Source organism: Nematostella vectensis, chromosome 5 (assembly GCF_932526225.1).
Source record: "Nematostella vectensis chromosome 5, jaNemVect1.1, whole genome shotgun sequence".
Classification (NCBI taxonomy): domain Eukaryota; kingdom Metazoa; phylum Cnidaria; class Anthozoa; order Actiniaria; family Edwardsiidae; genus Nematostella; species Nematostella vectensis.
In genome coordinates, this window is record NC_064038.1 from 16166628 (window position 1) to 16179916 (window position 13289).

The 13289-nt window shown below is 38.0% G+C and overlaps 13 non-coding genes across 13 annotated transcripts; all 13 read left to right on the plus strand.

The window, feature by feature from the left end:
- Window positions 1-846: 846 nt before the first annotated feature.
- On the plus strand, window positions 847-918 carry Trnah-gug. The gene has a single exon. It is a non-coding gene; the product is annotated as a tRNA-His (tRNA).
- A 615-nt stretch (window positions 919-1533) lies between these two features.
- On the plus strand, window positions 1534-1605 carry Trnah-gug. Its single transcript has one exon. It is a non-coding gene; the product is annotated as a tRNA-His (tRNA).
- Window positions 1606-3117: 1512 nt separating this feature from the next.
- On the plus strand, window positions 3118-3189 carry Trnah-gug. Its single transcript has one exon. It is a non-coding gene; the product is annotated as a tRNA-His (tRNA).
- A 1974-nt stretch (window positions 3190-5163) lies between these two features.
- Window positions 5164-5235, plus strand: Trnah-gug. The gene has a single exon. It is a non-coding gene; the product is annotated as a tRNA-His (tRNA).
- A 619-nt stretch (window positions 5236-5854) lies between these two features.
- On the plus strand, window positions 5855-5926 carry Trnah-gug. Its single transcript has one exon. It is a non-coding gene; the product is annotated as a tRNA-His (tRNA).
- A 1714-nt stretch (window positions 5927-7640) lies between these two features.
- Trnah-gug lies at window positions 7641-7712 on the plus strand. Its single transcript has one exon. It is a non-coding gene; the product is annotated as a tRNA-His (tRNA).
- A 384-nt stretch (window positions 7713-8096) lies between these two features.
- Window positions 8097-8168, plus strand: Trnah-gug. Its single transcript has one exon. It is a non-coding gene; the product is annotated as a tRNA-His (tRNA).
- Window positions 8169-8322: 154 nt separating this feature from the next.
- On the plus strand, window positions 8323-8394 carry Trnah-gug. Its single transcript has one exon. It is a non-coding gene; the product is annotated as a tRNA-His (tRNA).
- Window positions 8395-8782: 388 nt separating this feature from the next.
- Trnah-gug lies at window positions 8783-8854 on the plus strand. The gene has a single exon. It is a non-coding gene; the product is annotated as a tRNA-His (tRNA).
- Window positions 8855-10140: 1286 nt separating this feature from the next.
- On the plus strand, window positions 10141-10212 carry Trnah-gug. Its single transcript has one exon. It is a non-coding gene; the product is annotated as a tRNA-His (tRNA).
- Window positions 10213-10831: 619 nt separating this feature from the next.
- Window positions 10832-10903, plus strand: Trnah-gug. The gene has a single exon. It is a non-coding gene; the product is annotated as a tRNA-His (tRNA).
- Window positions 10904-12616: 1713 nt separating this feature from the next.
- On the plus strand, window positions 12617-12688 carry Trnah-gug. Its single transcript has one exon. It is a non-coding gene; the product is annotated as a tRNA-His (tRNA).
- A 158-nt stretch (window positions 12689-12846) lies between these two features.
- Trnah-gug lies at window positions 12847-12918 on the plus strand. Its single transcript has one exon. It is a non-coding gene; the product is annotated as a tRNA-His (tRNA).
- Window positions 12919-13289: the final 371 nt, after the last annotated feature.

Genomic DNA, 13289 nt, shown 5'->3' on the forward strand with positions numbered 1-13289 from the left:
GGTCATGTCATTTTTTTCAACTTTACTTGTTTGTCTTCGTGTTGTTCTGTAAGCCCCAATACTGAGTATGCACTCGTACCTTGTTTAAGATCATAAGCAAAAAGCTTAGGAAGCTTCCATTTATTGGTCATTTTTTCTTTGTCTCAAATCATCCTCGCCGTGATCGTATAGTGGTAAGTACATTGCGTTGTGGCCGCAATAACACAGGTTCGAATCCTGGTCATGGCATTTTTTTTTTCAACTTTACTTGTTTGTCTTTGTGTTGTTCTTTAAGCCCCAATACTGAGTCTGCACTCGTACCTTGTTTAAGAGCATAAGCAAAAAGCTTAGAACTCCACAGGAAGCTTCCATTTATTTGTCATGTTTTTCTTTATCTGAATTCAATCTCCCCTTGATTGTATACTGGTTAGTACATTGCGTTGTTGCCGCAATAACCCAGGTTCGAATCCTGGTCACGGCATTTTTTTTCTTAACTTTACTTGTTTGTCTTCGTGTTGTTCGGTAAGCCCCAATACTGTGTATGTACTCCTATCTTGTTCAAGAGCATAAGCAAAAAGCTTAGAACTCCATTGGAAGCTTCCATTTATTTGTTATTTTTTCTTTATCTCAAATCAATCTCCGCTTGATCGTATAGTGGTTAGTAGATTGCGTTGTGGCCGCAGTAACCCAGGTTCGATTCCTGGTCACGGCATTTTTTTAACTTTATTTTTTTTTCTTTGTGTTGTTCTGTAAGCCCCAATACTGAGTATGAACACGTACCTTGTTTAAGAGCATAAGCAAAAAGCTTAGAACTCCATGGGAAGCTTCCACTTATTTGTCATTTTTTCTTTATCTGAATTCAATCTCGCCGTGATCGTATAGTGGTTAGTACATTGCGTTGTGGCCGCAATAACCCAGGTTCGAATCCTGGTCACGGCATTTTTTTTCTTAACTTTACTTGTTTGTCTTCGTGTTGTTCTGTAAGCCCTAATACTGTGTATGCACTCCTATCTTGTTCAAGAGCATAAGCAAAAAGCTTAGAACTCCATAGGAAGCTTCCATTTATTTGTTATTTTTTTTATCTCAAATCAATCTCGAACTGATCGTATACTGGTTAGTACATTGCGTTGTTGACGCAATAACCCAGGTTCGAATCCTGGTCATGGCATTTTTTTTTTAACTTTACTTGTTTGTCTTTCTGTTGTTCTTTAAGCCCCAATACTGAGTCTGCAATCGTACCTTGTTTAATAGCAAAAGCAAAAACCTTAGAACTCCATAGGTAGCTTCCATTTATTTGTCATTTTTTTTAAATCTCAAATCAATCTCGAAGTGATCGTATACTGGTTAGTAGATTGCGTTGTGGCCGCAGTAACCCAGGTTCGATTCCTGGTCACGGCATTTTTTTAACTTTATTTTTTTTTCTTTGTGTTGTTCTGTAAGCCCCAATACTGAGTCTGCACTCGTTCCTTGTTTAATAGCATAAGCAAAAAGCTTAGAACTCCACAGGAAGCTTCCATTTATTTGTCATTTTTTTCTTTATATGAAATCAATCTCGCCGTGATCGTATAGTGGTTAGTACATTGCGTTGTGGCCGCAATGACCCAGGTTCGAATCCTGGTCACGGCATTTTTTTTTCAACTTCACTTGTTTGTCTTCGTGTTGTTCTATAAGCCCTAATACTGAGTATGCACTCCCATCTTGTTCAAAAGCATAAGCAAAAAGCTTAGAACTCCACAGTAAGCTTCCATTCATTTGTCAGTTTTTCTTTATCTCAAATCAATATCGCCAAGTTTGTGTACTGGTTAGTACATTGCGTTGTGGCCGCAATAACCCAGGTTCGAATCCTGGTCATGTCATTTTTTTCAACTTTACTTGTTTGTCTTTGTGTTGTTCTGTAAACCCCAATACTGAGTATGCATTCGTACCTTGTTTAAGATCATAAGCAAAAAGCTTAGAACTCCACAGGAAGCTTCCATTTATTGGTCATTTTTTCTTTATCAGAATTCAATCTCCCCGTGATCGTATAGTGGTTAGTACATTGCGTTGTGGCCGCAATAACCCAGGTTCGAGTCCTGGTCACGGCATTTTTTTTAACATTACTTGTTTGTCTTCGTGTTTTTCTGTAAGACCCGGTACTGAGTATGCACTCGTACCTTGTTCAAGAGCATAAGCAAAAAGTTTAGAACTCCTCTCTTTGTCATTTTTTTTATCTCAAATCAATCTCGAAGTGATCGTAAACTGGTTAGTACATTGCGTTGTGGTCGCAATAACCCAGGTTCGAGTCCTAGTCACGGCATTTTTTTTAACTTTACTTGTTTGTCTTCGTGTTGTTCTGTAAGCCCCAATACTGAGTGTGAACTCATACCTTGTTTAAGAGCATAAGCAAAAAGCTTAGAACTCCATGGGAAGCTTCCATTTATTTGTCATTTTTTCTTTATCTGAATTCAATCTCGCTGTGATCGTATAGTGGTCAGTACATTGCGTTGTGGCCGCAATAACCCAGGTTCGAATCCTGGTAACGGCATTTTTTTTCTTAACTTTACTTGTTTGTCTTCGTGTTGTTCTGTAAGCCCCAATACTGTGTATGCACTCCTATCTTGTTCAAGAGCATAAGCAAAAAGCTTAGAACTGCATAGGAAGCTTCCATTTATTTGTTATTTTTTCTTTATCTCAAATCAATCTCGGCGTGATCGTATAGTGGTTAGTAGATTGCGTTGTGGCAGCAGTAACCCAGGTTCGATTCCTGGTCACGGCATCTTTTTAACTTTTATTGTTTGTCTGTGTGTTGTTCTTTAAGCCCCAATACTGAGTCTGCACTCGTACCTTGTTTAATAGCAAAAGCAAAAAGCTTAGAACTCCACAGGAAGCTTCCATTTATTTGTCATGTTTTTCTTTATCTGAATTCAATCTCCCCTTGATTGTATACTGGTTAGTACATTGCGTTGTTGCCGCAATAACCCAGGTTCGAATCCTAATCATTTTTTTTTTTCAACTTTACTTGTTTGTCTTCGTGTTGTTCTGTAAGCCCCAATACTGCGTATGAACTCGTATCTTGTTTAAGAGCATAAGCAAAAAGCTTAGAACTCCATGGGAAGCTTCCATTTATTTGTCATTTTTTCTTTATCTGAATTCAATCTCGCCGTGATCGTATAGTGGTTAGTACATTGCGTTGTGGCCGCAATAACCCAGGTTCGAATCCTGGTCACGGCATTTTTTTTCTTAACTTTACTTGTTTGTCTTCGTGTTGTTCTGTAAGCCCCAATACTGTGTATGCACTCCTATCTTGTTCAAGAGCATAAGCAAAAAGCTTAGAACTGCATAGGAAGCTTCCATTTATTTGTTATTTTTTCTTTATCTCAAATCAATCTCGGCGTGATCGTATAGTGGTTAGTAGATTGCGTTGTGGTCGCAGTAACCTAGGTTCGATTCCTGGTCACGGCATTTTTTAACTTTATTTGTTTGTCTTTGTGTTGTTCTTTAAGCCCCAATACTGAGTCTGCACTCGTACCTTGTTTAATAGCAAAAGCAAAAAGCTTAGAACTCCACAGGAAGCTTCCATTTATTTATCAGGTTTTCTTTGTCTCAAATCATGCTCGCCGTGATGGTATAGTGGTTAGTACATTGCGTTGTGGCCGCAATAACCCAGGTTCGAATCCTAATCATTTTATTTTTTTTTCAACTTTACTTGTTTGGCTTTGTGTTGTTCTTTAAGCCCCAATACTGAGTCTGCACTCGTACCTTGTTTAAGAGCATAAGCAAAAAGCTTAGAAATCCACAGGAAGCTTCCATTTATTTGTCATGTTTTTCTTTATCTGAATTCAATCTCCCCGTGATTGTATACTGGTTAGTACATTGCGTTGTTGCCGCAATAACCCAGGTTCGAATCCTAATCATTTCATTTTTTTTCAACTTTACTTGTTTGTCTTCGTGTTGTTCTGTAAGCCACAATAATGAGTATGAACTCGTACCTTGTTTAAGAGCATAAGCAAAAAGCTTAGAACTCCATGGGATGCTTCCATTTATTTGTCATTTTTTTCTTTATCTGAATTCAATCTCGCCGTGATCGTATTGTGGTTAGTACATTGCGTTGTAGCCGCAATAACCCAGGTTCGAATCCTGGTCACGGCATTTTTTTTCTTAACTTTACTTGTTTGTCTTCGTGTTGTTCTGTAAGCCCCAATACTGCGTATGCACTCCTATCTTGTTCAAGAGCATAAGCAAAAAGCTTAGAACTCCATAGGAAGCTTCCATTTATTTGTTATTTTTTCTTTATCTCAAATCAATCTCGGCGTGATCGTATAGTGGTTAGTAGATTGCGTTGTGGCAGCAGTAACCCAGGTTCGATTCCTGGTCACGGCATTTTTTTAACTTTATTTGTTTGTCTTTGTGTTGTTCTTTAAGCCCCAATACTGAGTCTGCACTCGTACCTTGTTTAAGATCATAAGCAAAAAGCTTAGAACTCCACAGGAAGCTTCCATTTATTGGTCATTTTTTCTTTATCAGAATTCAATCTCCCCGTGATTGTATAGTGGTTAGTACATTGCGTTGTGGCCGCAATAACCCAGGTTCGAGTCCTGGTCACGGCATTTTTTTTAACTTTACTTGTTTGTCTTTGTGTTGTTCTGTAAGCCCCAATACTGAGTATGCATTCGTACCTTGTTTAAGATCATAAGCAAAAAGCTTAGAACTCCACAGGAAGCTTCCATTTATTGGTCATTTTTTCTTTATCAGAATTCAATCTCCCCGTGATCGTATAGTGGTTAGTACATTGCGTTGTGGCCGCAATAACCCAGGTTCGAGTCCTGGTCACGGCATTTTTTTTAACATTACTTGTTTGTCTTCGTGTTTTTCTGTAAGACCCGGTACTGAGTATGCACTCGTACCTTGTTCAAGAGCATAAGCAAAAAGTTTAGAACTCCTCTCTTTGTCATTTTTTTTATCTCAAATCAATCTCGAAGTGATCGTAAACTGGTTAGTACATTGCGTTGTAGTCGCAATAACCCAGGTTCGAAACCTGGTCACGGCATATTTTTTTCAACTTTACTTGTTTGTCTTCGTGTTGTTCTGTAAGCCCTAATACTGAGTATGAACTCATACCTTGTTTAAGAGCATAAGCAAAAAGCTTAGAACTCCATGGGAAGCTTACATTTATTTGTCATTTTTTCTTTATCTGAATTCAATCTCGCCGTGATCGTATAGTGGTCAGTACATTGCGTTGTGGCCGCAATAACCCAGGTTCGAATCCTGGTCACGGCATTTGTTTTCTTAACTTTACTTGTTTGTCTTCGTGTTGTTCTGTAAGCCCCAATACTGTGTATGCACTCCTATCTTGTTCAAGAGCATAAGCAAAAAGCTTAGAACTGCATAGGAAGCTTCCATTTATTTGTTATTTTTTCTTTATCTCAAATCAATCTCGGCGTGATCGTATAGTGGTTAGTAGATTGCGTTGTGGCCGCAGTAACCCAGGTTCGATTCCTGGTCACGGCATCTTTTTAACTTTATTTGTTTGTCTTTGTGTTGTTCTTTAAGCCCCAATACTGAGTCTGCACTCGTACCTTGTTTAATAGCAAAAGCAAAAAGCTTAGAACTCCACAGGAAGCTTCCATTTATTTGTCATGTTTTTCTTTATCTGAATTCAATCTCCCCTTGATTGTATACTGGTTAGTACATTGCGTTGTTGCCGCAATAACCCAGGTTCGAATCCTAATCATTTTATTATTTTTTTTCAACTTTACATGTTTGTCTTCGTGTTGTTCTGTAAGCCCCAATACTGAGTATGAACTCGTACCTTGTTTAAGAGCATAAGCAAAAAGCTTAGAACTCCATGGGAAGCTTCCATTTATTTGTCATTTTTTCTTTATCTGAATTCAATCTGGCCGTGATCGTATAGTGGTTAGTACATTGCGTTGTGGCCGCAATAACCCAGGTTCGAATCCTGGTCACGGCATTTTTTTTCTTAACTTTACTTGTTTGTCTTCGTGTTGTTCTGTAAGCCCCAATACTGTGTATGCACTCCTATCTTGTTCAAGAGCATAAGCAAAAAGCTTAGAACTGCATAGGAAGCTTCCATTTATTTGTTATTTTTTCTTTATCTCAAATCAATCTCGGCGTGATCGTATAGTGGTTAGTAGATTGCGTTGTGGTCGCAGTAACCTAGGTTCGATTCCTGGTCACGGCATTTTTTAACTTTATTTGTTTGTCTTTGTGTTGTTCTTTAAGCCCCAATACTGAGTCTGCACTCGTACCTTGTTTAATAGCAAAAGCAAAAAGCTTAGAACTCCACAGGAAGCTTCCATTTATTTATCAAGTTTTCTTTGTCTCAAAGCATCCTCGCTGTGATGGTATAGTGGTTAGTACATTGCGTTGTGGCCGCAATAACCCAGGTTCGAATCCTAATCATTTTTTTTTTTTTCAACTTTACTTGTTTGGCTTTGTGTTCTTCTTTAAGCCCCAATACTGAGTCTGCACTCGTACCTTGTTTAAGAGCATAAGCAAAAAGCTTAGAAATCCACAGGAAGCTTCCATTTATTTGTCATGTTTTTCTTTATCTGAATTCAATCTCCCCGTGATTGTATACTGGTTAGTACATTGCGTTGTTGCCGCAATAACCCAGGTTCGAATCCTAATCATTTCATTTTTTTTCAACTTTACTTGTTTGTCTTCGTGTTGTTCTGTAAGCCACAATACTGAGTATGAACTCGTACCTTGTTTAAGAGCATAAGCAAAAAGCTTAGAACTCCATGGGATGCTTCCATTTATTTGTCATTTTTTTCTTTATCTGAATTCAATCTCGCCGTGATCGTATTGTGGTTAGTACATTGCGTTGTGTCCGCAATACTGAGTCCGCCGTAATTGGCCTAGCTGTGGCGGATATCCTGCCCTTTCGTTATTGTATGTATTCATGTTCTGTTTCTCATGTATAACGTATTATGTATGTGTATTTTTTTTTCTCCGTGAGCAAAGTCAATAAATTAAATTAAAATAAATTAAAAATTAAATTGAATAAATTAAAATTAATAACCCAGGTTCGAATCCTGGTCACGGCATTTTTTTTCTTAACTTTACTTATTTGTCTTCGTGTTGTTCTGTAAGCCCCAATACTGCGTATGCACTCCTATCTTGTTCAAGAGCATAAGCAAAAAGCTTAGAACTCCATAGGAAGCTTCCATTTATTTGTTAGTTTTTCTTTATCTCAAATCAATCTCGGCGTGATCGTATAGTGGTTAGTAGATTGCGTTGTGGCAGCAGTAACCCAGGTTCGATTCCTGGTCACGGCATTTTTTTAACTTTATTTGTTTGTCTTTGTGTTGTTCTTTAAGCCCCAATACTGAGTCTGCACTCGGACCTTGTTTAATAGCAAAAGCAAAAAGCTTAGAACTCCACAGGAAGCTTCCATTTATTTGTCAGTTTTTCTTTGTCTTAAATCACTCTCGCCGAGATTGTATACTTGTTAGTACATTGCGTTGTGGCCAAAATAACACAGGTTCGAATTCTGGTCATGTCATTTATTTTCAACTTTACTTGTTTGTCCTTGTGTTGTTCTTTAAGCCCCAATACTGAGTCTGCACTCCTATCTTGTTCAAGAGCATAAGCGAAAAGCTTAGAACTCCACAGGAAGCTTCCATTTATTTGTTATTTTTTCTTTATCTGAATTCAATCTTGCCGTGATCGTATAGTGGTAAGTACATTGCGTTGTGGCCGCAATAACCCAGGTCCGAATCCTGGTCACGGCATTTTTTTTTCAACTTTACTTGTTTGTCTTCTTGTTGTTCTGTAAGCCCCGATACTGAGTATGAACACGTACCTTGTTTAAGAGCATAAGCAAAAAGCTTAGAACTGCATAGGAAGCTTCCATTTATTTGTTATTTTTTCTTTATCTCAAATCAATCTCGGCGTGATCGTATAGTGGTTAGTAGATTGCGTTGTGGTCGCAGTAACCTAGGTTCGATTCCTGGTCACGGCATTTTTTAACTTTATTTGTTTGTCTTTGTGTTGTTCTTTAAGCCCCAATACTGAGTCTGCACTCGTACCTTGTTTAATAGCAAAAGCAAAAAGCTTAGAACTCCACAGGAAGCTTCCATTTATTTATCAAGTTTTCTTTGTCTCAAAGCATCCTCGCTGTGATGGTATAGTGGTTAGTACATTGCGTTGTGGTCGCAGTAACCTAGGTTCGATTCCTGGTCACGGCATTTTTCAACTTTACTTGTTTGTCTTCTTGTTGTTCTGTAAGCCCCGATACTGAGTATGAACACGTACCTTGTTTAAGAGCATAAGCAAAAAGCTTAGAACTCCATGGAAAGCTTCCATTTATTTGTCATTTTTTCTTTATCTGAATTCAATCTCGCCGTGATCGTATAGTGGTTAGTACATTGCGTTGTGGCCGCAATAACCCAGGTTCGAATCCTGGTCACGGCATTTTTTTTCTTAACTTTACTTGTTTGTCTTCGTGTTGTTCTGTAAGCCCCAATACTGTGTATGCACTCCTATCTTGTTCAAGAGCATAAGCAAAAAGCTTAGAACTCCATAGGAAGCTTCCATTTATTTGTTATTTTTTTTTATCTCAAATCAATCTCGAACTGATCGTATACTGGTTAGTACATTGCGTTGTTGACGCAATAACCCAGGTTCGAATCCTGGTCATGGCATTTTTTTTTCAAATTTACTGTTTGTCCTTGTGTTGTTCTTTAAGCCCCAATACTGAGTCTGCACTCGTTCCTTGTTTAATAGCATAAGCAAAAAGCTTAGACCTATACAGGAAGCTTCCATTTATTTGTCATTTTTTTCTTTATATGAAATCAATCTCGCCGTGATCGTATAGTGGTTAGTACATTGCGTTGTGGCCGCAATAACCCAGGTTCGAATCCTGGTCACGGCATTTTTTTTCTTAACTTTACTTGTTTGTCTTCGTGTTGTTCTGTAAGCCCCAATACTGTGTATGCACTCCTATCTTGTTCAAGAGCATAAGCAAAAAGCTTAGAACTCCATAGGAAGCTTCCATTTATTTGTTATTTTTTCTTTATCTCAAATCAATCTCGCCGTGATCGTATAGTGGTTAGTAGATTGCGTTGTGGCCGCAGTAACCCAGGTTCGATTCCTTATCACGGCATTTTTTTAACTTTATTTGTTTGTCTTTGTGTTGTTCTTTAAGCCCCAATACTGAGTCTGCACTCGTACCTTGTTTAATAGAAAAAGCAAAAAGCTTAGAACTCTAAAGGAAGCTTCCATTTATTTGTCATTTTCTTCTTTATCTGAATTCAATCTCGTCGTGATCGTATAGTGGTTACTATATTGCGTTGTGGCCGCAATAACCCAGGTTCCAATCCTGGTCACGGCATTTTTTTTTCAACTTCACTTGTTTGTCTTTGTGTTGTTCTATAAGCCCTAATACTGAGTATGCACTCCCATCTTGTTCAAAAGCATAAGCAAAAAGCTTAGAACTCCACAGTAAGCTTCCATTCATTTGTCAGTTTTTCTTTATCTCAAATCAATATCGCCAAGTTTGTATACTGGTTAGTACATTGCGTTGTGGCCGCAATAACCCAGGTTCGAATCCTGTTCATGTCATTTTTTTCAACTTTACTTGTTTGTCTTTGTGTTGTTCTGTAAGCCCAAAATACTGAGTATGCATTCGTACCTTGTTTAAGATCATAAGCAAAAAGCTTAGAACTCCACAGGAAGCTTCCATTTATTGGTCATTTTTTCTTTATCAGAATTCAATCTCCCCGTGATCGTATAGTGGTTAGTACATTGCGTTGTGGCCGCAATAACCCAGGTTCGAGTCCTGGTCACGGCATTTTTTTTAACATTACTTGTTTGTCTTCGTGTTTTTCTGTAAGACCCGGTACTGAGTATGCACTCGTACCTTGTTCAAGAGCATAAGCAAAAAGTTTAGAACTACTCTCTTTGTCATTTTTTTTATCTCAAATCAATCTCGAAGTGATCGTAAACTGGTTAGTACATTGCGTTGTGGTCGCAATAACCCAGGTTCGAGTCCTGGTCACGGCATTTTTTTTAACTTTACTTGTTTGTCTTCGTGTTGTTCTGTAAGCCCCAATACTGAGTATGAACTCATACCTTGTTTAAGAGCATAAGCAAAAAGCTTAGAACTCCATGGGAATCTTCCATTTATTTGTCATTTTTTCTTTATCTGAATTCAATCTCGCCGTGATCGTATAGTGGTCAGTACATTGCGTGGTGGCCGCAATAACCCAGGTTCGAATCCTGGTCACGGCATTTTTTTTCTTAACTTTACTTGTTTGTCTTCGTGTTGTTCTGTAAGCCCCAATACTGCGTATGCACTCCTATCTTGTTCAAGAGCATAAGCAAAAAGCTTAGAACTGCTTAGGAAGCTTCCATTTATTTGTTATTTTTTCTTTATCTCAAATCAATCTCGGCGTGATCGTATAGTGGTTAGTAGATGGCGTTGTGGCCGCAGTAACCCAGGTTCGATTCCTGGTCACGGCATCTTTTTAACTTTATTTGTTTGTCTTTGTGTTGTTCTTTAAGCCCCAATACTGAGTCTGCACTCGTACCTTGTTTAATAGCAAAAGCAAAAAGCTTAGAACTCCACAGGAAGCTTCCATTTATTTGTCATGTTTTTCTTTATCTGAATTCAATCTCCCCTTGATTGTATACTGGTTAGTACATTGCGTTGTTGCCGCAATAACCCAGGTTCGAATCCTAATCATTTTATTATTTTTTTTCAACTTTACATGTTTGTCTTCGTGTTGTTCTGTAAGCCCCAATACTGAGTATGAACTCGTACCTTGTTTAAGAGCATAAGCAAAAAGCTTAGAACTCCATGGGAAGCTTCCATTTATTTGTCATTTTTTCTTTATCTGAATTCAATCTGGCCGTGATCGTATAGTGGTTAGTACATTGCGTTGTGGCCGCAATAACCCAGGTTCGAATCCTGGTCACGGCATTTTTTTTCTTAACTTTACTTGTTTGTCTTCGTGTTGTTCTGTAAGCCCCAATACTGTGTATGCACTCCTATCTTGTTCAAGAGCATAAGCAAAAAGCTTAGAACTGCATAGGAAGCTTCCATTTATTTGTTATTTTTTCTTTATCTCAAATCAATCTCGGCGTGATCGTATAGTGGTTAGTAGATTGCGTTGTGGTCGCAGTAACCTAGGTTCGATTCCTGGTCACGGCATTTTTTAACTTTATTTGTTTGTCTTTGTGTTGTTCTTTAAGCCCCAATACTGAGTCTGCACTCGTACCTTGTTTAATAGCAAAAGCAAAAAGCTTAGAACTCCACAGGAAGCTTCCATTTATTTATCAGGTTTTCTTTGTCTCAAAGCATCCTCGCTGTGATGGTATAGTGGTTAGTACATTGCGTTGTGGCCGCAATAACCCAGGTTCGAATCCTAATCATTTTTTTTTTTTCAACTTTACTTGTTTGGCTTTGTGTTGTTCTTTAAGCCCCAATACTGAGTCTGCACTCGTACCTTGTTTAAGAGCATAAGCAAAAAGCTTAGAAATCCACAGGAAGCTTCCATTTATTTGTCATGTTTTTCTTTATCTGAATTCAATCTCCCCGTGATTGTTTACTGGTTAGTACATTGCTTTGTTGCCGCAATAACCCAGGTTCGAATTCTAATCATTTCATTTTTTTTCAACTTTACTTGTTTGTCTTCGTGTTGTTCTGTAAGCCACAATACTGAGTATGAACTCGTACCTTGTTTAAGAGCATAAGCAAAAAGCTTAGAACTCCATGGGATGCTTCCATTTATTTGTCATTTTTTTCTTTATCTGAATTCAATCTCGCCGTGATCGTATTGTGGTTAGTACATTGCGTTGTGGCCGCAATACTGAGTCCGCCGTAATTGGCCTAGCTGTGGCGGATACCCTGCCCTTTCGTTATTGTATGTATTCATGTTCTGTTTCTCATGTATAACGTATTATGTATGTGTATTTTTTTTTCTCCGTGGGCAAAGTCAATAAATTAAATTAAAATAAATTAAAAATTAAATTAAATAAATTAAAATTAATAACCCAGGTTCGAATCCTGGTCACGGCATTTTTTTTCTTAACTTTACTTATTTGTCTTCGTGTTGTTCTGTAAGCCCCAATACTGCGTATGCACTCCTATCTTGTTCAAGAGCATAAGCAAAAAGCTTAGAACTCCATAGGAAGCTTCCATTTATTTGTTAGTTTTTCTTTATCTCAAATCAATCTCGGCGTGATCGTATAGTGGTTAGTAGATTGCGTTGTGGCAGCAGTAACTAAGGTTCGATTCCTGGTCACGGCATTTTTTTAACTTTATTTGTTTGTCTTTGTGTTGTTCTTTAAGCCCCAATACTGAGTCTGCACTCGGACCTTGTTTAATAGCAAAAGCAAAAAGCTTAGAACTCCACAGGAAGCTTCCATTTATTTGTCAGTTTTTCTTTGTCTCAAATCACTCTCGCCGAGATTGTATACTTGTTAGTACATTGCGTTGTGGCCAAAATAACACAGGTTCGAATTCTGGTCATGTCATTTATTTTCAACTTTACTTGTTTGTCCTTGTGTTGTTCTTTAAGCCCCAATACTGAGTCTGCACTCCTATCTTGTTCAAGAGCATAAGCGAAAAGCTTAGAACTCCACAGGAAGCTTCCATTTATTTGTTATTTTTTCTTTATCTGAATTCAATCTCGCCGTGATCGTATAGTGGTAAGTACATTGCGTTGTGGCCGCAATAACCCAGGTCCGAATCCTGGTCACGGCATTTTTTTTTCAACTTTACTTGTTTGTCTTCTTGTTGTTCTTTAAGCCCCGATACTGAGTATGAACACGTACCTTGTTTAAGAGCATAAGCAAAAAGCTTAGAACTCCATGGGAAGCTTCCATTTATTTGTCATTTTTTCTTTATCTGAATTCAATCTCGCCGTGATCGTATAGTGGTTAGTACATTGCGTTGTGGCCGCAATAACCCAGGTTCGAATCCTGGTCACGGCATTTTTTTTCTTAACTTTACTTGTTTGTCTTCGTGTTGTTCTGTAAGCCCCAATACTGTGTATGCACTCCTATCTTGTTCAAGAGCATAAGCAAAAAGCTTAGAACTCCATAGGAAGCTTCCATTTATTTGTTATTTTTTTTATCTCAAAATCAATCTCGAACTGATCGTATACTGGTTAGTACATTGCGTTGTTGACGCAATAACCCAGGTTCGAATCCTGGTCATGGCATTTTTTTTTCAAATTTACTGTTTGTCCTTGTGTTGTTCTTTAAGCCCCAATACTGTGTCTGCACTCGTTCCTTGTTTAATAGCATAAGCAAAGAGCTTAGAACTCCACAGGAAGCTTCCATTTATTTGTAATTTTTTTCTT